Source organism: Symphalangus syndactylus, chromosome 9, assembly GCF_028878055.3.
Source record: "Symphalangus syndactylus isolate Jambi chromosome 9, NHGRI_mSymSyn1-v2.1_pri, whole genome shotgun sequence".
Classification (NCBI taxonomy): Eukaryota; Metazoa; Chordata; class Mammalia; order Primates; family Hylobatidae; genus Symphalangus; species Symphalangus syndactylus.
In genome coordinates this window covers 56,852,921-56,876,324 of record NC_072431.2, presented here as the reverse complement: position 1 = coordinate 56,876,324, position 23,404 = coordinate 56,852,921, and the positions used below count along the sequence as shown (strand labels likewise).

The 23,404-nt window shown below is 48.9% G+C and overlaps 1 long non-coding RNA gene across 1 annotated transcript in view; it reads right to left on the bottom strand.

The window, feature by feature from the left end:
* LOC129489580 (uncharacterized) overlaps positions 1 to 22,552 on the bottom strand; it is a 98,282-nt gene extending 75,730 nt beyond the window's left edge. The window contains exon 1 of the long non-coding RNA XR_008660035.1: positions 22,410 to 22,552. This is a non-coding gene — a long non-coding RNA (uncharacterized lncRNA). The remainder of the gene's footprint in view (positions 1 to 22,409) is intronic.
* Between the last annotated feature and the right edge of the window lie 852 nt (positions 22,553 to 23,404).

The following is a 23,404-nucleotide window of genomic DNA, read 5'->3' as shown; positions in this document are numbered from 1 at the left end:
TTTCACCATATTGGCCAGGCTGGTCTCGAACTCCTGACCTTGTGATCTGCCCACCTCGGTCTCCCAAAGTGCTGGGATTACAGGCATGAGCCACTGCGCCCAGCCTTTTCTGCCTCTTATAAGGACACACATCATTGGATCATTGGATTTAGGGCCAACCCTAAATCCAGGATGATTTCAACTTGAGATTCACTTTTTTTTTGAGATGGAGTTTTGCTCTTGTTGCCAGGTCTGGAGTGCAATGGTGCAATCTCAGCTCACTGTAACCTCTGCCTCCCAGGTTCAAGCCATTCTGCTGCCTCAGCCTCCCAAGTAGCTGGGATTCCAGGCGCCCACCACCACGTCAGCTAATTTTTGTATTTTTAGTAGAGATGGGGTTTCCCCCATGTTGGCCAGGCTGGTCTTGAACTCCTGACCTCAGGTGATCCACCTGCCTCGGCCTCCCAAAGTGCTGGCTTTACAGGCATGAGCCACTGCACCCAGCTTGAGATTCTGACCTTACTTAATTGCATCTGCAAAGAGCCTATTTCCAAATGAGGTCACATTCATATGTACTGTGGGTTAGGCCCTGGATATATCTTTTGGGGGACCACTAGTCAACCTACTCCATCCACCACAGCTGGCATCATCCCAGTGGCCAGTGTCCCCAAGCTGCTGAGTCCAGTATTGATTCTCCATCCTCATTGTGTCTAGCCCATCACCAGCACCCCTCTTCTGGGTACTTCTTCTTTTGGCCTCCAGGACCCTACCCTCTCCCCTGGTTCTCCTCCTAGCTCCCTGGAGGCCACTTCTCAGTCTCTGCTGGTTCCTCCTCCTCTCCCCGATGTGTTCACATTGGAAGGTCCCAGGCTCACCTGTTGCTTTTTTTTTTTTTTTTTTTTTTTTTTTTTTTTTTTCAGAAACAGGGTCTTTTGCTATCACCCAGGCTGGAGTGCAGTGGTGCAATCACAGCTCACTGCAGCCTCGAACTCTGAGCTCAAACAATCCTCCTACCTCAGCCTCCCGAGTAGCTGGAACCACAGGTGCATGCTACCACGCCCAGCTAATTTTAAATTTTTTTTAAAGATGGAGTCTCGCTATGTTGCCCAAAGTTAATCACAATCCTTCATTTGTGTTCAATCATTCCTCTGCTTTTCGTTTTCTTTTTTCTTTTCTTTTTTTGGAAAGACAGGGTCTCACTCTGTCACTTAAGCTGGAGTGCAGGGGCACCATGATAGCTCACTGCAGCCTCCAACTCCCTGGCTTAAGCAATCTTCTCATCTCAGCCTCCCGAGTAGCTGGGACCACAGACATGTGCCACCATGCCCAGCTAGGTTTTTTTTGTTTTTTTTTGTTTTGTTTTTTGTTTGTTTGCTTGCTTTTTGTTTTGCATATACAGATGGTGTCTCGCTATGTTGCCCAGGCTGGTCTCGAACTCCTGAGCTCAAGCTATCCTCCTACCTTGGCCTCCCAAAATGCTGGATTACAGGTGTGAGCCACCGCACTTGAACTCTGCTTCTCTTTAATCTTTTCCTCAAATATATGTATCCCTAAATCCATATATTACACATATACGTAATACATACACAGATACATGCATAATATATATGATAAATGTTTTTCATTCATTTCATTTTTTAAAAATATGTGTATGTGCATAGAAGTGCTGACAGTAGTCATCTCCACATTATAGGGACTTTTAATTTTCTCTTCATTCTTTTCTGTATTTTCCAAAGCTTTTGTAATAAACACGGATTACTTTTGCAATCAGACAATGATGAAATGCATGCCCAGAGATATCTAAATGACCTCATTGCAAAACAGGAGGCACTTTTGTTTATGAGGCAAATAAATGTCACTTCTGTCCTTATGTCCCTCTATGGCTTACCCTCAAAAACAGGTTCAGATTTGTTTAATGGGGCAGAGGAGCAAATATTGCATACATGAATCTCAAGAATGACGTGCTGATAGTGGCTGGCTGGATGAGCTGCAATGGACCTTCAACATCCTGCTCCCCAGGAGGGGACCCCCCAGGTTCTGCTGCTGCTCCTGCCTGTGATTTGTAAAGCTGATCTGCAACCTGTATGATCTCCAGTCTTATTACAGTGATTTATCTCTTCTATTATTAAAGACACTGACAGTCCTATTTTTTTCCCTCTTGTGACTGTCAGAGACACCCATCCACTGAGGCTGAGGATTGTGCAGGGCAGTGGGCTGGGAGGCTGCACTGGGGAAATCACACCTGTAATCCCAGCACTTTGGGAGGCTGAGGTGGGAGGATCTCTTGAGGCCAGGAGTTCAAGACCAGCATGGGCAATATAGTGAGACCCTGCCTCTACAAAAACAAACAAACAAAACAAAACAAAACAAAAACAACTTTGTGGGAAGACAGGAGACTATGATGGGGAAGGGAGGGGCACACAGGACGTCAAATGAACAGGCTGTGTTCTCATTTCAAGCTGGGTGGTGGGCACGTGTGTTGGTCAGGCTGGTCTCGAACTCCAGACCTCAGGTGATCCACCCATCTTGGCCTCCCAAAGTGCTGGGATTACAGGTGTGGGCCACCACATCCGGCCCTTTGCTTCTTTCTTGTTTGTTTAGAGACAGGGTCTTGCTTTGTTGCTCAGGCTGGAGTGCAATGATGTGATCATAGCTTAATGCAGCCTCCAGCTCCTGGGCTCAAGCTATCCTCCCGCCTGAGTCTCTCCTGAGTAGCTAGGACCACAGGCACGCCCCTCTATGGCTGGCTAATTTTCTTATTTTTTGTAGAGACAGAGTCTCTACTAAAAATACTAAAAAGGAAAAAGAAAAAATAGCCGGGCATGGTGGCACATGCTTGTAATTCCAGCTACTCGGGAGGCTGAGGCACAAGAATTGTTTGAACCTGGAAGGTGGAGGTTGCAGTAAGGCACAATCATGCCAGTGCACTCCAGCCTGGGCGACAGAGTGAGTCTCTCTCTCTCTCTCTCTCTCTCTATATATATATATATATACATCGTAGTGGAGAGATACTGGATTTTTCTCTAGGAGTTTCTCCTGCTCCCACCCTACAGCCATCACCCTCCCAATTTTGCACATGCACACGTATTTGCACACCAAGAGACACAGGAAGGTACACACACAGAGACACACGTGTGCACACACATGCTCATGCACACATACCTGTACCTACGCATGCACACACAGATACACGTGTGCACCCCCATACCGACACATGCACATGTGCACAGAGACGTGCATGCACACCGACACACACACTCACACACACCACAGCAGCCTGTGCTCTGAAACGCCACTTCCCTGCATCTTCCCTCTGTCTCTTCTCCTCATTGGCCCTTCCCCATCCTGGGCCCCAGTTCCTCAGCATCTCCCAAGATGAAATCCCTGAGACACCGTATCAGACTCTCCTGAGGACCTCAGATTAGAAGGGAATCAACAGAAATAACCACTAAATGCATGTGGTCTGGGAGGGATCCTGGAACAGGAAATGAACATTAGCATAGAAAATCGTGCAATGCAAATACAAGCTGTCTTTTAGTTAACAGCATTGCAGTGTGTTAATTTTCTGGGTCTGATCATTACACAGTGGTTATGTTTGACGTCAGCTAGAGGCGAAGCTGGGTGAGGGGGGATATGGGAACTCTCTGTACCATTTTTACAGCTTTTCTGTACGTTTCAAGTGAACTCAAAATAAGAAGTTGTTTCAAATCACCTGGGAAGTTTTTGAATCGAAGTTCCTGGGCCCAGTGCAGACCAAGGGAATGAGAAACTCTAGGGGTGGGCTCCAAGTAGCTACATTTTTTTTTTAGACCATATCTCCAAATGCAGTCATTCTCTGAGGTTGTGGCGATTGGGACTTCAGCAGATGGGCTTTGAAGGGACACAGTTTAGCCCCTAACAGTCTAACATACTGATTCCCTGTAAACCCTCTGGCCATTCTCCCAGGACATACGTGCTCTGCTCTGGACACAGTGCCAGGGCAGTATCACCCGTAAACCACACAGGCTCTGCAGAAGGGCAGCAGCACAGAACCCCACTTCCACTCCCATTCCCTTCCCCTAGTTAGGGTTGGAGAGTGGCTGACAGATCCACCCTTGGGCCAGCCTAGCATTAGTGACCCAGGAAGGACCAGCCTTTGAGGCCAGGAGCACAGCAGAAGGCAGGACAGAATGGAGATAAGAAGGCTATAGGCACTTGGAGTCCAAGCCACGAGCCACTCACCCCACGTAGCTACATTTTTAACAAGGATCCAAGGAGTCCTTCCTTTCCGTGAAGGCCGAAAACCACCTTTCGGGTGCTCACCTATACGAATCAAGCAAGGCTGCAGGCACTAGCCCAGCATGGCCAATGGAACTTGCTTTTTTCTTTCTTTCTTTTCTTGTTTAGAGACAGGGTCTCACTCTGTCACCCAGGCTGGAGTGCAGTGGTGCAATCACAGCTCACTGCAGCCTTGACCTCCTGCGCTCAAGCGATCTTCCCACCTCAGCCTCCCGAGCAGCTGGGACTACAGGCAAGCACCACCATGCCTGGCTAATTTTGAACTTTCTATAAGGATGGAAATGTTCTATATTTGTGCTGTCCAATACAGCAGCCACCTGTGGCTACTAAGCACTGGAAATAGGGCTAATGTGACTGAGGAACTGCATCTTAAATTTTATTTAATTTTGGCCGGGCGCAGTGGCTCACGCCTGTAATCCCAGCACTTTGGGAGGCCAAGGCAGGTGGATCACCTGAGGTTAGGAGTTTGAGACAAACCTGGCCAACATGGCAAAACCCTGTCTCTACCAAAAATTAAAAAAAATTAGCCAGGCGTGGTGGCAAGCCCTTATAATCCCAGCTACTTGGGAGGCTGAGGCACAAGAATCGCTTGAACCCAGGAGGCAGACGTTGCAGTAAGCTGAGATTGTGCCACTGCACTCCAGCCTGGATGTCAAAGCAATACTACATCTCAATAAATAAGTAAATAATAAAATATTTTATTTAATTTTAATTTTAAAAGTCACATATGGTCCATGGCAGGCAGATGGGCACGTATCTTCAGCCCTCTCCCCTTTCATCCCATCCCATACTATTCACAAACCACAGGGTGACATTTTCCCCTCAACACCAGAACTCAAGAGGGTGACCTGTATCCAGGCAGACCACCAGGGGAGGGGAGGGGCTTGCAGGTACCTATTGCAATCAGCCTCCGTCCCCACCCACCAGCCGCAAGTGACCCTGGATGGCAAAAAAGAGTCTTCCCCAAAAGCCAGCCCAAAATAAAATAGGGCACAAGATGGGCACACTAGCTCACACCTGTAATCCTAGCACTTTGGGAGGCCAAGGAGGGAGGATCACTTGAGCCCAGGAGTTCAAGACCAGCCTGGACAATGTACTGAGACCCCCACCCCCATCTCAAAAAATTAAACAAATAGAATAAAACAAAACAGGGCACAGATGCATTGTAATTTGAGTCTCCAAAATCCAAACACCAAGGTCCTTTGGGGTCAGGTAGGAACATGTCTCCCCCTTGGTCCAGCCTTGTCTAAGCAGCCACAGTTTTCACAGGCCTGTGCCGGGCCACTGTTGCTCTGAAATCGGATTGGAATTTACATACAGAATGGAAATGCCCAAGAGAGGGCTGCTGAAGGCTGCATCAATAATAAATGTGAAGCCACAGACCGCTCTCAGAGGCATCTTTCCCTTCAAAGCAGACACAGTGTCTAGGATCCTAGGCCCCTGAGAGACAGGGATACCCTCTTTTGTCATCAAGGGCAGGACTGGGGTGGGCCAGGGCCTGAGAGGGGTCACCAGGGCAGGCTTTGTTCCAGCCACGGCCCAGACCTCTGCCCTCCAGGGTGGGACGTAGAAGGCCTTCTTGTACCCTACCCATTGGCTAAATCTGGCCCCAGATTTGAGACCCAGATAATGAAAGCCCCTGGATGGCTTTCCCTGCCCTTGCAGGGGCAACTCCCGGATGGGGTTAATGAAGAGGTCAGAATGCAGCAGAGGCTGAAAGATGGGAGGACAGAGATTGCCCCAGGCTGTGACCCCTTGGTAGGAGCTGGGGCTCACCCCACTGGCCTGTCACCTGTATTGCAGAGCATTTGTGGGAGGACCCTCATGTGGGAGGACCCCCATCTGTTGTCAGCAAGCCTGCAGTCTAGAAGTGACAGTCTGAGAAGCATTGTCTTAGAACAGAACCAAGACAAGGGTTCAGGGTCCTAAAGTTTTCCTGGGAGGTGATCCCAGGAAGCACTTTCAGGGGAATCACTGAAACAAGGGAGGTATTTTGGACTAAATGGTGTCCCTGTCAAAATGTATATATTGAAGCCCTAACCACCAACAAGACTGTATTTGGAGACAGGGCTTTTAAGAAGGTCATTAAAGTTCAATGAGGTTATAAGGGTAGGTCCCTAATCTCATAGGTCTGATGTCCTTATAATAAGAGGAAGAGACACCAGAATCTCTCTCTCTCTCTCCTCGAAAGCACAGAGGAGAGGCAATGGGAGGATGCAGCTAGCAGGCGGCCATCTGCAAGCTGGAAAGCGAGCCCTCACCAGGAACCAACCCTGATGGCACCTTAATCTGGACATCCAGCCTGCAGAACTGTGAGAAAATAAATTGCTGCTGCTCAACCACCCAATCTATGGCAGCTCTAGCCAAGTCATACAGGAGGGAAGGTGGCCATTAAAGTGTTGTTAAGCCAGTTACCCCAGTAGGCAATGAAGGTTTGCCTACTGCAGAACTCTCTGGAATGTGGCATAAGTGCTTCAGAGTTACCCATCCAAGAGGGCAGGCTCATGTATTTATCCACTAATTCCTGGAAGTCACTGAGGACGACTTCTAGGAGGCAATAATGCCCTAGATGTAGAACGGCTTCAGAGAAGGCCCTAGGGCAAGGTGATGTGGCTGCTGGCAGCTAGATATCAGGCCGGTGTGCACTGAGAAGGTAAGTCACAGGGGATATGGGCAGGCACCAGTGAAATCTGCACCTGGCAGCCTAGCTGAGGTGGGAGCCTGGTGAAAAACACAACGCACACTCAGAGGGCCCAGCTGAAGGGAGCTGGGAGGAAAGGGCTGAATACAGAGGTGTGAGCGGAGTTCATAGATAGTGAACACCCAGGGTTTAGCATCAGTCAAAAGCTGTTACAACTGGCCAGGTGTGGTGGCTCACATCTGTAATCCCAGCACTTTGGGAGGCCAAGACCGGCAGATCACAAGGTCAGGAGCTCGAGACCAGCCTGACCAACATGGTGAAACCCCATCTCTTCTAAAAATACAAAAATTAGGCCAGGCACAGTGGCTCACACCTGTAATCCCAGCACTTTGGGAGGCAGAGGTGGGCAGATCACCTGAGGTCGGGAGTTCAAGACCAGCTTGGCCAACATGGAGAAACCTTGTCTCTACTAAAAAACACAAAATTAGCCAGGCATGGTGGTGCATGCCTGTAATCCCAGCTGCTTGGGAGGCTGAGGCAGAAGAATCGCTTGAACCCAGGAGGCGGAGGTTGCAGTGAGCCGAGATCATGCCATTGCACTCCAGCCTGGGCAAAAAGAGTGAAACTCCATCTCAAAAAAAAAAAAAATTAGCCGGCTGTGGTGGTGTGCACCTGTAATCCCAGCTACTCAAGAGGCTGAGGCAGGAGAATTGAACATGGGAGGCAGAGGTTGCAGTGAGCCTAGATTGTGCCACTGCACTCCAGCCTGGGCGACAGAGCAAGAGTCTATCTCAAAAAAAAAAAAAAAAAAGCTGTTACAACCTAGCGATAGGACAGGCTGCCAGTCAGGAGGAGAGTGTCAGAACCATGGCCAGGCAGGCAGGTAGGCAGTGCGGCAATACATACCCCAACCTTTCCTCCCATGTCTTATCTCTGGCATAGGTAATAGGATGGTTGGATGATGGCAGGGGTGTGCTGGTCAATGTTCAACAACCAGCTCTCTGGTGTAAGTACCTGATTGTAGCATCTGCTGATTCCTATTGTGTAAACACTCCCACCAAAGCCTATTTCAAGTTACCAATGTGACATCCACTAGCTGGTAAAATTCCCGAAAGTTTAACAATAGCTCTCACCATTCAACCCTAGCGACATCACTGGATGCTGGAGTCATTCAAAGAAACAAGGACAAGGAGCAGAAGGGAAAACAGTAATTACTATAAGTATTATAATGCTAACGCTAATGACTAGCACTTATTGAGTGCTTTCCAAGTGCCAGGCACTGCTCCAAGCCCTACATGTATTAAACCATCAGGTCATTATGGCAACTCCTTCAGGGAGGTGCCATAATCCTGCCCTTCTTGTTGATGACAGGACTGAGGCACCAGGTTCAAAATGCCCCAGCTAAGAAGTTCCAGAGCCAGGATTCAAACCCGGTCAGTTTAGTGTCATAGCTCATCCCATTCGACACTTCTCTACACAAACTCCCCTGGGGTTCTAACTGTTGCATTTAAACAAAGCTGCCTACAGTTTTGAGAATTATTATTAATATTGTTATTATTATTTTAGAGATGGGGTCTTTCTCTGTCACCCAGGCTGGAGTGCAATGGCACAATCATGGCTCACAGCAGCCTTGAACTCCTGGGCTCAAGTGATCCTCCTGCCTCGGCCTCCTGAGTAGCTGGGACTACAGGTGCATGCCACCACGGCTGGCTAATTTTTTTATTTTTTACTTTTTTGTAGAGATGGTATCTTGCTATGTTGCCTACGCTTGTCTCAAACTCCTGGGCTCAAGCGATCCTCCCACCTCAGCCTCCCAAAGTGCTGGGATTACAGGCCTAAGCCACCGTGGCTGGACCTTAATTGAGTTCTTAATTGGCATAGCAGCCTGGAACTCAAAAATGAACCAAGGAGAAATGGGGAAACTGAGGCCTCACAAGGAAAAGGACCTGCCAAGACCTCAGCATGTGACTGACCCAGGATCAGGACCCAGGCTCCTGCCTTCCAGGAGCTTCCTGCCCCTAGCCCTGTGGCCTGTCCCTGTGGGTGGCTGGGCTGCGGCAGAGGCAGTGTGATCACATGGAGAGCTGGGGTCCTATGGAGGATACCAAGTGTCCTGGAGTCTCAGCATAGGATGGTATTTAAATCCAGGGTGCTAGGAGACCTTCCCCAAGAAGAGTAGCTACAGCAGTGATCCCCAACCTTCTTGGCACCAGGGGCTGGTTTTGTGGAAGACAATTTTTCCATACACCAGTTTGGCAAGGGTGGGTGATGGTTTCAGGATGAAGCTGTTCCACTTCAGATCATCAGGCATTAGATTTTCATAAGAAGCACGTGACCTAGATCCCTTCCATGTGCAGTTCACAGTGAGGTTCATGCTCTATGAGAATGTCATGCTGTGCTGATCTGACAGGAGGCAGAGCTCAGGAGGTAACACTTGCTCACCCACTGTTCCCATCCTGCTGTGCAGCCTGGTTCCTAACAGGCCATGAACTGGTACCAGTCCATGGCCTAGGCATTGGAGACCTCTAGAGGACCCAGCTGTAGGACAAGGCAACATTTAAAGACTTAGGGAGGGATGCAGAAGAGAAGTCAGGCCAGGCACAACACCTCACGCCTGTAACTCCAGCACTTTGGAGGTCAAGGTGGGAGGATGGCTTAAGCTCAGGAGTTCAAGGCTGTAGTGAGCTCTAGTTGCACCACTGCACTCCAGTCTGGGCAACACAGTGAGTCCCTGTCTCTACTAAAATTTTTTTAAAAGCTGGGCATGGCCACGAGTGGTGGCTCACACCTGTAATCCCAACACTTTGGGAGGCCAAGGCAGGTGGGTCGCTTGAGGTCAGGAGTTCAAGACCAGCCTGGCCAACATAGTGTAACCTTGTCTCTACAAAAAATACAAAAATTAGCTGGGCATGGTGGCGGGAGCCTGTAATCCCAGCTACTTGGGAGGCTGAGGCAGGAGAATCGCTTGAACCTAGGAGGCAGAGGTTGCAGTGAGCTGAGATCACGCCACTGCACTCCAGCCTAGGTGACAGAGCAAGACTCCATCTCAAAAAAAAAAAGACTGTCTATTTGGCCTCCATTCCTCTTAGGGCTGAACTAACAGCCAATGCTGTTTGCCTCTCCCCTGCAATCTAGCTTTTGCTGGCACATAAAAATATATTACAAACTGTGATAGTATGATATAATAAGAAATATATGCTTGGTTTCTTTCTTTTTTCTTTTTCTTTTTTTTTTTTAGAGACAGGCTCTTGCTATATTGCCCAGGCTGATCACAAACTCCTGGTCTCAAGTGATCCTCCCACCTCAGCTTCCCAAAACACTGGGATTACAGGCATGAGCCACTGAGACCAGACAGTATGTTTGATTTATTTATTATTATTATTTTTTTTTTTTTTGAGGCAGCGTTTTGCTCTTGTTGCCCAGGCTGGAGTGCAGTGGCATGATCTCAGCTCACCGCAACCTCCGCCTCCCAGGTTCAAGCGATTCTCCTGCCTCAGCCTCCCGCGTAGCTGGGACTACAGGTGCGCCACCACGCCCAGCTAATTTTGTATTTTTAGTAGAGACGGGGTTTCCCCATGTTGGTCAAGCTGGTCTTGAACTCCCGACCTCAGGTGATCCACCCACCTTGGCCTCCCAAAGTGCTGGGATTACAGGCATGAGTCACTGCGCCCGGCCCTATGTTTGATTTCTTACCACAGTTCCTAGCACAGAGCTCCTAAAACCCTTGTAATTTCCTGTGCTAGGAAAGTGCTAGGAACATTTTTGGTTCTAATATTTAGTCTTTGACCCTAGTTTCTGACACATAGCCCCTAAAACCCTTAAAAAGTCCTGGGTGATAGGAATGTGTTTTGCTCTAATGAGGCCACTCTTGGAAGGGGAGAGGGGCTGGAGATTGGGCAAATAATCCATCATGCCTACGTGACGAAATCCGCATAAAAAATCCCTGAACTACAGGGTTCAGAGAGCTTCCAGTTTACGGTCACATCCATGTAGCTGGAGAGTGGAGCACCCCAACTCCATGCAGACAGAAGCTCCTGCACCTGCGACCCTTCCCAACCTCACCCTATGCATCTCTCCATCTGGTTGTATCCTTGGTAATATCCTTTATAATAAATAGGTAAATGGAAGGAAAGAGTTTCTCCGAGTTCTGTGAGCCACCCTAGCAAATTGATGGAATATGAGGAGGGGGTCGTGGGAACCCCGATTTACAGCTGGCCAGTCAGAAACACAAGTAAAATAGCCTAGAGCTTGGGATTGGCATCTGAAGCGGGGTCGGCGGGGGGCGGTCTTGTGAGACTGAGCTTTTAGCCTATGGGATCTGACACTACCTGTGTTGAGTGTTGACTGGTTAAGAGAAGAATGTTGATTTTTCTGACACACAAACCCTCCAACCAATCCCAAATCCATACTCCCAACCACCTCCTTTGATTGTCATGCACCAAGACAGTACTTCCCCTGCCCTAAATCACCCAGAGCCAGGTACCAGGCAACCAGGGACCATTCCTATAACCAAGAACCCACCGGCTTTATTCAAGCTAGCTGGTCCTAAGCTGTTTCTACCACCCTTCACTGCCTTCCCCACAGGAAACGCAAGGAAGGTCGCTGACTGGGCTGTCCCCACAATCCTCTACCTCCTGACCCACATGGGTGCTTCCCCTATGCAGGCCTGCCTGGGTGTCATGCCTCTCACTTCCAGGGAAACTGGGAATAACATGAAGCTTTTTCTTGTTTATTTTTTAGAGACAGGGTCTCACTCTTTCACCCAGAGCTGAAGTGCAGGGGCGCCATCACAGCTCACTGGAGCCTCGACCTGCTGGGCTCCAGTGGTCCTCCCACCCCAGCCTCCTGAGAGCTGAGACTACAGGTGTGCACCAACATGCCTGGCTAATTTTTTAATTTTTTGTAGAGATGAGGTCTCCCCATATTGCCCAGGCTGGCCTTGAACTCCTGGCCCCAAGCGGTCCTCCCATCTCGGCCTTCCAAAGTGCTGGGATTACAGGCATGTGCCACCGTGCCTGACCAACATTAAACTTTTCCTTCAATACCATTGACTCCTCTGTGTCATCCCCCTCAGTCACCTTTATAAATTAAGACCCAGGCACGGCCGGGCGTGGTGGCTCACGCTTGTAATCCCAGCACTTTGGGAGGCCGAGGCGGGCGGATCACGAGGTCAGGAGATCGAGACCACGGTGAAACCCTGTCTCTACTAAAAATACAAAAAAATTAGCCGGGCGTGGTGGCAGGTGCCTGTAGTCCCAGCTACTCGGAGAGGCTGAGGCAGGAGAATGGCGTGAACCCGGGAGGCGGAGCTTGCAGTGAGCCGAGATCGCGCCACTGCACTCCAGCCTGGGTGACAGAGCAAGACTCCGTCTCAAAAAAAAAAAAAAAAAAAGACCCAGGCACAAGATCACAAAGGTAGAGGAAGGCCAGGTCATAGAAGCCGAGAAAGAAAAGAAGCGGGGGTGGGCGCGGTGGCTCACACCTGTAATCCCAGCACTTTGGGAGGTCGAGGCGGGTGGATCATCTGAGGTCAGGAGTTCAAGACCAGCCTGGCCAACATGGCAAAACCCTGTCTCTACTAAAGATACGAAAATTAGCCGGGCGTGGTAGCAGGCACCTATAATCCCAGCTACTCAGGAGGCTGAGGCAAGAGAATCGCATGAACCTGGAGGGCGGAGTGAGCCCAGATGGCACCACTGCGCTCCAGCCTGGGCAAAAGAGCAAAATTCTGTTTCAAAAAAAAAAAAAAGACTCCAAGTTCTTCAGCTTTGGGACTCTAACTGACTTCCTTGCTCCTCAGCTTGCAGATGGCCTATTGTGGGACCTTGTGATCGTTTGAGTTAAGGAGAATTAACTTATATATCCTATTAGTTCTGTCCTTCTGGAGAACCCTGGCTAATATACACCCATTGGGTCTACTAACCCAGAGCTCAGTGGTGACTTGGTTGTGGGTAATTTTGGCAGAGACAGGGTGTCGGGGAGCAAACATGCAAGGGAAGGAATGGGTTCAGCAAGTGCAGAGAGCTGGTTGAGAAACCCTACTCCAACGGAGATTCCAGAAATGGGGCCCAGTTGGGAGGTCAAGACAGGATTATTTTAAATGGAGCCAGGCACAGTGGCTCATGCCTGGAATCCCAGCACTTTGGGAGGCCAAGGTGGGAGGTTCACTTTAGGCCAGGAGTTCGAAACCAACCTGAGCAAAATGGAGAAACCCCCAGCTCTACAAAACGTTTCAAAAATTAGTCTTACATGGTGGCACATGCCTGTAGTCCCAGCTACTCAGGAGGCTGAAGTGGGGGGATCACTTGAGCCCAGGAGTTTGAGGCTGCAGTGAGCTATAATCACACCACTGCACACAAGCCTGGGTGACAGAGGGAGACCCTGTCTCTAAAGAAATAAAAATAATTAAGAAACAAAATGGGGCCAGGCACATACCTGTAATCCCAGAACTTTGGGAGGCAAAGGCAGGAGGATCCCTTGAGCTCAGGAGTTCGAGACCAGCCTGGGCAACATGGCAAAACCCCCGTCTCTACAAAAAATAAAGAAAATAGCCAGACATGGTGGTGTGCACCTGTACTCCCAACTACTCAGGAGGCTGAGGCTGGAGGATCGCTTTGAACCCAGGAGGTTGAGGCTGCAGTGAGCTCAGATTGCACCATTGTACTCCAGCCTGAGTGACAGAGTGAGGCCCTGTCTCGAAATAAATAAAATAAAATAATAATAAAATGGGAGACACTGTTTTGTGGGTAGGAATGGTCCAGAAGACAGGCAAGGTTGCAGACGGCCCCCTTGGCACCTTCTCACACAGGCTATGCTGCTCACGGCTTCCCAGGAGACCATGAATAAGTGATTAAAGGTCAGCATCGATCCACAGACCTAAGGCCCATTTATTGCTGACTCTTGTCTTTTCCAGGGGGTGCTCTAAATAGATGTTGAGGTGGCAACCCTTGGACCCTAACAAAACAGCAGACTCCCTATGCTTGTGAAACTCATTACACCCTTTTTCCAGCTGAGAGCTCTTCTCCCCCTTGCAATGGCCTGTTACACCTGTGAATCACAGGGCCTGATCCCTGTCTGCAGGGATGAGGTTTAGAAGGACACACATTGGATGCAGGGCAGGGGAGCCCCAAGTTGGGACTCAGCCTGCGAGGATTCTTGGCTTCACACAGGAAAGAATTCAAGGTCAACTCTCTCCAGTCCAGGCCTCCAAGATGACAAAAAAAAAAGAAGGAACAACGATTATGCCCCAAAGGGCTGTGACCACGTGCAGTCTATTCACTGCACGAACTGTGCCCGACACGTGCCCAAGGACAAGGCCATTAGGAAATTTGTCATTCGGGCCAGGCATGGTGGCTCATGCCTGTAATCCCAACACTTTGGAAGGCCGAGGCGGGTGGATCACCTGAGGTCAGGAGTTCAAGACCTGCCTGACCAACATGGTGAAACCCCATCTCTACTAAAAAATACAAAAATTAGCGGGGCATGGTGGCAGGCACCTCTCATCCCAGCTACTCGGGAGGCTGAGGCAGGAAAATCGCTTGAACCCGAGAGGCGGAGGTTGCAGTGAGCCGAGATCGTGCCACTGCAGTCCAGCCTGGGTGACAGAGAAAGACTCCACCTCAAAAAAAAAAAAAAAAAAAAGGAAAGAAATATGTCATTCGTCATTCGAAACATAGCGGAGGCCACAGCAGTCAGGGACATTTCTGAAGCGAGCGTCCTCGATGCCTGTGTGCTTCCCAAGCTGTATCTGAAGCTGCGTTCCTGTGTGGGTTGTGCCATTCACAGCAAAGTAGTCAGGAATCCATCTCGTGAAGCCCACAAGGACCAAACACCCCCAGCCCGATTTAGACCTGGGGGTGCTGCCCCATGACCCCACCAAAGCCCATATAAGGAACTGAGTCCTTCAAGACTGAAGACAGACTATTATCTGGAGAAAAATAAAATGGAAATTGTACTTTAAAAAAAAAAAAGGAGAATTCAAGGGCAAGCCAGTGGTAGGGTAGAAGAAAACAGCTTTACTGAGGCTGCAGGGTTACAGCCCCATAACTGCTCCTGTGAGCAGCACTGTCCCATAGGCAGAGAGCAGCAGCTCAGGGCAGCTTTGCAGTCACATTCACACCTACTTTTAATTACGTATAGATTAAGGAAGTGGCTTATGAAAAAATTTCTTTTTTTTTTTTTTTTTTTTGTTTTTGAGACAGGGTCTCCTCACTCTGTTGCCCACGCTGGAGTGCAGTGGCACAATCTCAGCTCACTGCAACCTCCGCCTGCCAAGTTCAAGCAATCCTCCCACCTCAGCCTCCTGAGTAGCTTGGACTACAGGCTTGTGCCATCACATCCGGCTAATTTTTGTATTTTTTGGTAGAGATGGGGTTTCACCATGTTGGCCAGGCTGGTCTCAAAATTCTGACCTCAGGTGATCTACCTGCTTTGGCCTCCCAAAGTGCTGGGATTACAGGTGTGTACTGCGCCGGCCTATACAGAAGTTTCTAGAGAAGGGGTAGTAACTTTTGGGTCATCGAGTCATTGTCATGCAAAGGGGCAGAAACGCCCAGGTGTTACCATGGCAGTGGTAAACTGACATGACGCACTGGGGGGTGTGTCTTATGGAAAGCTGCTTCTACCCTGTCCCTGTTTTTTGTTTTGGTTTTTTTGTTTGTTTTTGTTTGTTTGACACGGCGTCTCACTCTGTCACCCAGCCTGGAGTGCAGTGGTGAGATCTCGGTTCACTGCAACCTCTGCCTCCCGGGTTCAAGCGATTCTTCCACCTCAGCCTCCCAAGTAGCTGGGATTACAGGTGCGGGCCACCATGCCCAGCTAATTTTTGTATTTCTAGTAGAGCTGGGGTTTCATCATGTTGGCCAGGCTGGTCTCAAACTCCTGACCTCTAGTGATCCACTCGCCTTGGCCTCCCAAAGCGCTGGGATTACAGGCATGAGCCACAGCACCCGGCCCCCGGCCCTGTTTTAACTAGTCCTCAGTTTGGTCCGGTGTCCAAGCCCCACCTCTGGAGTCAAGTCCCGCCTCCTACCTCCCTTTGAGAAGGTGGGGCAATGGCCTGTCCCCAAAACAGCCCTAATTATGGCTGGCAAGATCTTGCAGGGTACAAGGGGAGGGACAGAGGAGGGTGGAGTTGAATGGAGAGAGTTTCTGTTACAGCCATAAATCCTTTGTCTCTCGGAAACAGGGACACTCTTCCCGATAATTGGCATTTTTTTGGAAAAGCGTTTCTTCAAGACGGTTTCTTTTCACAAGTCCAAGGCATGTCTGAGACGCCCTTTCCCCAGGCACTACAAGTTTCTAGTCTCCTCTCCCACTCTGTGAATTATAGCCTCTTCCTGCTCATTTATTATTCATGATTACGGTGACATATCCAGCCATCTAATTCATTGTCTCCAAATGCTGACTTCATCTCCTTCCTTAAATGCTCATCCAGCTAGAATTTCTTCTGAGAAACTCCTGGGCCTCACACCGGTGTTATCTTTCCCTGAACAGGCATGATCCGCTTAGAACTTTATTGGAGATCTCGTAAAAGAGCCCTTCAGAAACAATCAGTGCCTCCATGTGTCACCAATCACTTAGCACGCAGAGAGGACAAACGAGTGCTAAATGCAATTGCCAGTTCCCACGGCACTCCAGAGAAAATTCAAGGTGTCATCCTGCAGCTTTCCCGGGGTCAAGAAAGCTCCAAACACACCCCCCTGATCCTAAGAGTCCATCCTGACCACCAAGGTCATCGACTACCTGGGGACAGTGGAGGATGGGCCAACATCTTGAATCCCCACAGAGAGGCAAGAGGCTGTCTGCCAGCTGAGATGTGAGATGGAGCAGGGACCTCTTTTTTAGGGGCCTGTGGACCTCACAGCATGGAAATTAGGAAAATTCTGGTTCTGTCAAGGGAAATTGCAGGCATCTAGCTAGCCCCAGAAGTAAATAAGTCAATTGTTAAAACAAAAGGTAGCAGTAGGGCCCGCATGGTGGCTCACACCTATAATCCCAGCACTTTAGGAAGCACCTGAGATCGGGAGTTTGAGACCAGCCTAGCCAACGTGGTGAAACCCCATCTCTATTAAAAATACAAAAATTAGTCAGGCATGGTGGTGGGTGCCTATAATCCCAGCTACCCAGGAGGCTGAAGCAGGAGAATTGCTTGAACCCAGGAGGCGGAGGTTGCAGTGAGCCAAGATCGTGCCATTGCACTCCAGCCTGGGCAACAAGAGCAAAACTCTATCTCAAAAAAAAAAAAGAAAAAGAAAAAAAGAAAGTAATAGTACCCTAAAACAATAAGCCAAGAAAGTAAGAGTTCCAGAGATGTTTGCTTTCCCTATAGAAACTAAAGATAACATCTTACCATATGTCCCTGAGCTGTGTTTCAGAAACCTGGACCTCCACTGAAGGCCTGAGATAAGGGGGAACTGAAGACAATTCTGAGCACCATTCTTTGGTCTACATTTCTTTCTGAGGGGCTTGGAGGGCATCACAACCCACGGTTAACATTTTTCTCTGCTAATCCCAAAGTTTTAAACAAAGCTTCTCTTCCTTAACTAATTGCAAATCAGAAAATCGTTGAGTCTACCTATGACCAGTAAGCCCTCGCTTCAAGATATCTCACCCTTTCAGGCCTAAACCAATGTGTAACCTGTGTGTATTCGTTCACAATTTTGCCTGTAGCTTCTGCTTTTCTGAAATGTATCTCTGCCTTTAAAAACTTTTGCCTGCAAGACATGGGTGAGCCAGGATTCGAGCATTTTGCTACCTGGTCCTTCTTGCTTGGCACGCTACAAATAAATGCCTCCCTCCTTCTCTTTCTCCCTCCCTCCCTTCCTTCCTTTCTCCCTCCCTCCCTTCTCTCCCTCCTTCCTTCCTGTCTTTTCTTTCTTTCCTTCTTTCTTTTTCTTTCCTTCCTTCTCTCTATTTCTTTCCTTCTCTCTCTTTATTTCTTTCCTTCCTTCTCTCTCTTTATTTCTTTCCTTCTTTCTTCCCCACTCTCTTTCTTTTCTTTGACAGGGTCTCACTCTGTTGCCCAGGTTGGAGTGCAGTGGTATGATCTCAGCTCAGTGCAGCCTCAACCTCTCCAGCTCGGGCAATCCTCTCACCTCAACCTCCCAGGTAGCTGGGACTACAAGCACACACCACCATGCTCAGCTAATTTTTTGTATTTTTTATAGAAATGGGGTTTTGCCATGTTGCCTAGGCTGGTCTCGAACTCCTGACCTCAGGTGATCCACCCACCTAGGCCTCCCAAAGTGCTGGGATTACAGGCGTGAGCCACCACACTTAGCCTATATTTTTGTTTTGTTTTGGTTTTAAGACAGAGTCTCACTCTGTCACCCAGACTGGAGTGCAGTGGCGTGATCTCAGTTCACTGCAGCCTCCGCCTCCCAGGTTCAAGGAATTCTCCTGCCTCAGCCTCCTGAGTAGCTGGGACTCCAGGCACAAACCACCACACCCAGCTAATTTTATATTTTTTTAGTAGAGTCAGGGTTTCACCATGTTGGCCAGGCCGGTCTCAAATGCCTGACTTCAAGTCATCCACCCACCTAGGCATCCCAAAGTGTTGGGATTGCAGGCATGAGCCACCACGCCAAGCCAATATATTTAGATACACGAATACTTACCATTGTGTTGCAATTGCCTGCAATGCACAGTCACATGCTGTGCAGGTTTGTAGCGTAGGAGCAATAGGCTACGTCATCCAGCCTAGGTGTGTAGTAGACCACACCATCTAGGTTTGTATCAACACACTCTATGATTTCACACAACCATGAAATCGCCTCACAGTGCATTTCTCAGAAAGTATCCTTGTCATTAAACAACACATGACTCTCTATATGAGTTACTAAATATTTTAAAACTGATCAAATTGTATACTTTTTTTTTTTTGAGATGGAGTTTTGTTCTTGTTGCCCAGGCTGGAGTGCAATGGCGAGATCTCAGCTCACTGCAACCTCCACCTCCCAGGTTCAAGAGATTCTCCTGCCTCAGCCTCCCAAGTAGCTGGGATTACAGGCGCACCCCACCCCCCACCCCCCACCAACCACTCCTGGCTAATTTTTTTGTATTTTTAGTAGAGACAGGGTTTCACCATGTTGGCCAGGCTGGTCTGGAACTCCTGACCTCAGATGAACCACCCACCTCGGCCACCCAGAGTGCTGGGATTGCAGGCGTGAGCCACCACGCCCAGCCCAAATTGTATATTTTAAATATGTGTGGTGTAACATACTACAATTATACCTGAATCAAATTGGAAAAAAAAAAGTCAACTCAAGGAATTAAAATAAAACATTTTGAGGAGAGCTTCACCTCCCCACTGACCCTGAATTTCCACGTCTTTTAACCCAACTTCTAATTTTAGATAGAAAAGAAAGGAAAAGAAAAAACGACATCAAAGTGAGACTTCACTTTAGAAAAGTGTGGAAAATACATTAAACACTGAGGTGTTACCATAATAAATGAATAATTCCAGATCTGTCTTATGAAATATTTAAAAATATTTAAAATTAGCAAGTGCAGAGAAAATTAATGTTGAGTAAATAATTTTAATGAATAGATCCTATTATGTTCTAATGAGAGTTTTTCTTTTTAATTCTGATTTTATTTTTGTAACAGAAGCTTTTCTTTCCAAGTCTTCTTAAAGGGACTTAACTATTCCATATGTTTAAAGCACAATTTAAAGAGAATGAATCCGTTTTAAACTAGCTAATGAAGTCTACAGTGTACAGACAGTCTCGTGTACAGTATTCTTGCCCGGTCCTTTGGTTGATTCCCAGTCTGTTTCTTTTCTTTTCTTTTTTTTAAGAGACAGGGTCTCACTCCATCACCCAGGCTGGAGTGCAGTGGAGCAATCACAGCTTCACAGCTTACTGCAGCCTTCACCTCCCGGGCTCAAGTGATCCTCCCACCTTAACCTCCCAAGTTGCTGGGACTACAGGCGCGTGCCACCATGTTCGGCTAATTTTTTGTATTTTTTGTAGAGACGGGGTTCTCACTATGTTCCCAGGATGGTCTTGAACTCCTGAGCTCAAGCAATCCTCCTGCCTCAGCCTCCCAAAGTGCTGGGATTATAGGTGTGAGCCACCTCGCCTGGCCCTGTTTCTTTTCTGTTTTGAGGCCTTGCACAAGTCACGCTGCCACTCTGAGCCTCAGTTTCCCCATTTGTAACACTGAGACAATAATTCCTCAACCCCAAGTAGCCCAATGCATGGCACACACTATAGAGATGGAAGAGGGATTTCCTTCCTGTATAGCAATAGCTGATAATTATTTGACGTTATACTCAATTAGCCCTAAAACTGTTATCTCCCAAAAGGATTTCTGAAGGGAGAAAACAATCATGCTTGTTGCCTTCATTCAAGTCTGAGTGCTGTTTATACAATAAACTGGATACTTCTGGATGCAACATAAAACGTTCCTAAAATAATCCCACCTTCATTCCTCAACCTGCCAGACAGCTGAACCACAGCTTTATGAAATATGAAGAGAGCCCACTTTTATGGCCGGGCATTCATCTTCAGGCTCCTTGGCATACGAGTCCCTCCGAGTTATTTTATTATTTCCAAGAAACTGTAACTGAGCCTTTTTATATACCTGCTGTTGTCGTAAGAGTGATCACACATAAAGCATGTCAACCAAATCGGAGAAAGGCATCCTTCATCTGGTTTACTGTTACCTTGAGACAGCTGGTCTCTGGGCTTGGTCGGCTGACAGCTTTGATAGGATTATTGAGCACAGCTTTTCATGCAAAAGAAACCTGGAGACCGGGGCAGTCTGCCCGTGGCTGGTCCAGCCAGGAGGCTGGGGTTGACAGGAGGCTCCTCTCAGCAGATGAGGGTCTGGTGAGCCTGACCCAGAGCCCCCGCAGCTGCTCCTGGGTGCAGCCAACGTGCTGGGCTTGGAGTAAATGCTTAACCACAGAGACAGCAGCGAGGGTCTCAGGCACCCTTCCCTCTGTGTCTCCATCCTTCCTGTGGTTTCAGCCCAGCCTCAACTCCCTGTTGGGGCCAGCCATCTTGCCCCTTCTCCGCCAAAGGACCAGGTAAGATGTGTCTGCACGAGCTACAAGTCAGGGTACCAGTCTGTGCTCTGTGGTAACTTAATTATATAATTATTCAAATCTGATGTGTTCTCTCTCGCTCACTCTCTCTCTCTTTTTTTTTTTTTTTTTCCACAGACAGGTTCTCCCTCTGTCACCCAGGCTGGAGTGCAGTGGCGCCATCTCGGCTCACTGCAACCTCTGCCTCCCGGGTTAGGTGATTCTCCTGCCTCAGTCTCCTGAGTAGCTGGGATTGCAGAAACGTGCCACCACACCCAGCTAATTTTTTACTTTTGTAGAGATGGGGCCCCACTATGTTGCCCAAGCTGGTCTCAAACTCCTGGGCTCAAGCAATCCTCCTGCCTCCCAAAGTGCTGGGATAACAGGCATGAGCCACAGCACCTGGCCTTGTTCTCTTTCAATTGTGCTTTAAACATACGGGATAGTAAAGTCCCTTTAAGAAGACGTGGAAATAACAGCTTCTGTTACAAAAATAAGATCAAAGTTTAAAAAGCCCCTCATTGGAACATAATAGGATATATTCATTAAAATTATTTACTCAACATTCATTTTCTCTGTACTTGCTAGTTTTAAATATGTTTATCTGACAAGACAGATCTGAAATGAGGCAGATCTAGCTCCAACTCGCCTCCCTGGGCCTCAGCTTCGCAGTCTTTAAAATGGGGACAGAAAAAAAATGCTTAAAAAAAAAAGGATCAAATGAGACGGTGGCGGTGAACATGCTTTGTAAATTAGCCCGAGGCCTTGGTGGCTCACGCCTGTAATCTTAGCACTTTGGGAGGCCGAGGTGGGCGGATCTTTTCAGGCCAGGAGGTCCAGACCAGCCTGACCAACATGGTGAAACTCCGTCTGTACTAAAAATACAAAAATTAGCTGGGCGTGGTGGCACATGCCTGTAATCCCAGCTACTTGGCAGGCTGAGGCAGGAGAATCGCTTGAACCCGGGAGGCAGAGGTTGTAGTGAACTGAGAGCGCGCCACTGCACTCCAACCTGGGGGACAAGAGCGAAACTCCGTCTCAAAAAATAAATAAATAAATAAATAAATAAAATTATCCCGAGGCGAGCTGTTATTGCCATCATTATTCCTCCTTTGCATTAGACAGACGCTCATCCTCCTCCCGCAGGCCCTGAGGCTTGCAGATAAACAGTAAATGTTTGCCAACTGTAATCCCTGCAGAAGCGCTCCTCCCGAGAGCCGGCGCAGCCTGGCAACCCTGAAGAAATCACTTATCAAATCGAGGAGCGCCAGCCTTCCCGCAAGGCACCCCCTACTACCTAAAGGGAAGTCTCTAAATACCCCTAAAACAAAATCTCAAAAATAATTTTAGTCTCATTAATTCTGGAAACAAACAAATGCAGAGAAAAGACGACGACCCGAATTAAAAGAGAAGGCAAAAGAGGACGCTTGGTCCCTGGGGGGGCGGGGGCGCGGCGACCCCACACTTTGCCACACGTACCTGGACCAGCAGAGGGGCGGAAGCACTTGGCGGGGCCTTGACTACGTACGGCCTGAGGTGGGCGGGGTCTGGACGGGGCCACTGGGTGGGGCGTGGCCCACAGTTGGGGGCGTGGCGGGTCGTGGTCCACAGGCGGGGGACAGACCTCGAGAGGCCGGAGAGGGGGCGGGGCCAGGGCAATAAAAGGACGGGAGCGGGACGGAGAGGGGGCGTGACCTTGCCGCCTCTCGGGCATTGCGGGTGCAGGGAAGCGGGAATCCCGGCCGCGTGGCCCTGCAGGTGACGTGCGTGGTGAAGAGGACCCCAGGTTGGGGCGACGGAGCAGTGAAGACAGCTTTCTCCTCTCTAGGGTTGAAGCTACGTGAGCACCACAGGCTTGAGGGAGCCTCTGCCTCGCCAAATAGGGGGACCCCAAGAGGAGGAGGAGAAGTGGCACCACCAGAGTATTAGGAAATTCCTGGCTCCTCATTAGCACCCTGGAGTCTTTCCAAAGAGAGACCTGCACACCCTCTTAGGAGGTGAAACCCCTCCCCTAAACTGCCTTGGCTCCTGGGCTCATATTTCAGTAGTCACAGTGTGGCCCTAGGAGCTATCGCCTTCCCTGTCTCCCCTCCCCTCCCTCAACTCTGCAGGCAGGCAGCTGTGAGCACTGGCACTGGAGGAGCTAGAGGAGACAGTCAGGACCCCTGCCTCAATACCCTGGATCTAATGTGGAGGGGGGAAAAGAAATCTTTGTAGGTCGGGCACAGTGGCTTATGCCTGTAATCCCAGCATTTTGGAAGGCTGAAGTGGGCAGATCACCTGAGATCGAGAGTTTGAGACCAGCCTGGCCAACATGGTGAAACCCTGTCTCTACTAAAAATATAAAACTTAGTTGGGCATGGTGGCACGTGCCTATAGTCCCAGCTACTCTCGGGGCTGAAGCAGGAGAACCACTTGAATCCAGGAGGCAGAGGTTGCGGTGATCGAGATCGTGCCACTGCACTCCAGCCTGG